The 1,304-nt window shown below is 52.2% G+C and overlaps 1 long non-coding RNA gene across 1 annotated transcript; it reads left to right on the forward strand.

Annotated features, from left to right (window-relative positions):
• Nucleotides 1–200: 200 nt before the first annotated feature.
• LOC121673418 lies at nt 201–1,020 on the forward strand. The gene is made up of 2 exons (XR_006019208.1): nt 201–446; nt 621–1,020. It is a non-coding gene; the product is annotated as an uncharacterized LOC121673418 (long non-coding RNA).
• The last annotated feature ends 284 nt before the right edge of the window (nt 1,021–1,304 follow it).

Here is a 1,304-nt window from a genome sequence, read left to right on the forward strand (position 1 = left end):
CTTTGGAAGGAACGCCGTTGGAATTGCTTGGCCATGTGCTGCTGCTGGGATGGCTGGAGAGCTCAGTGAAACCAGGAGCCACTCACACACAACAAAACCCCTCTTTATCCCCAGAGGGATCTGTGCCAGCTCATCCTCCCAGTGCCAGGAACTCCACGTGATTCACCAGCAATTTCTGCAAAACAAAGCCGGGACCCAATTCCTGCCTGCAAATCAGGGACTGGGAAACTTCCCACAAATCCTTCAAGTCTTCGCAAGGGCTTGTCCTCAGATGTGAGGGCTGTGTTCCCTCGGGATGGGATCTGCTCTCTCCACCCCAAGGAAATGTCCAACACCACCGGTGAGATCTCCGGATCCAGGCTGCTCCCATGGGAAACACAGGATGTGTGGAGCTGCTCCTTGCAGGCACTTTGATTCCTGGCTGCTCCTGAAATCAGCTGCCTGAGGTCTGGGCTGACTCAGCTCCGTGATTCATTTTTCATTGATGAATTGGGAGAGCTGCTTAAAACCAGAAACTTGGCAGCAGCGAGGCAAAAGAAATATCCCTTAGAATGAAAAAGTGAGAATGGAGGCGAGTGGGGAGTGAGGTATAAGACAGAATCTTTCTCTTGCCATCACAGGTGCTGTTTATTCCCAAGTTTTCCCTGCAGTTGGACTGGATGGAAAGGGAGGCACACGTCCTGGCAGGGCTGGTGTGGCAGAGCAGTCTCTGCGGGTGCGCTCAGCCACCTGTGAAATTGGGAACATTGGAGCTCCTCCCTCTGGGGCTCCCTGCCTCTCCCTGGGCTGGCAGGGATGCTGAGGTGGGAAATGCTTCTTCCCAGAGCCCGCTGATCGAATCCATGTGAAATCTCCACCTGACAATGAGGCTCAGATGCCTGAGCCGGGGCACAGCTCCCCAGGGAGTTGCTGCTCTGGAAGTTTAACTCTTGGAAGAAGTGTTTGCTCTTTTAGTGTTCTTCTTTCTTTTCCTCTTTCAAACACCCTGAATAAAACAAAAATCTGTGTATGAAGTGCTGATGGCAGATGTGACACCATCCCTACAATCCCTATCTCAGTTGTCACCCTTTACTTTTAACGCTTCTGCCTCCGCCTAATCCTTCTCATTGCAGCCCTGTCTCCGGTGCTTTTTTCCCTGGAGATTCCATAATGTTGTGTTCAGCCGAGGAAAACGGGGTGAATTTCCAGCTGACACAGGTTGGATGAGCTGCAGCGCTGTCAGCAGGGCTGGGATGATTTACTCTGACCAAACACGAGCAGCTACAATAACTCACAGCTCTGTGCTGCTGGAGGCTTCTGCACCC

The sequence above is a fragment of the Corvus kubaryi genome, unplaced genomic scaffold (genome assembly GCF_017639235.1).
Source record: "Corvus kubaryi isolate FWS band 111438036 unplaced genomic scaffold, C.kubaryi_AGA036_p1.0 65407, whole genome shotgun sequence".
Lineage (NCBI taxonomy): Eukaryota > Metazoa > Chordata > Aves > Passeriformes > Corvidae > Corvus > Corvus kubaryi.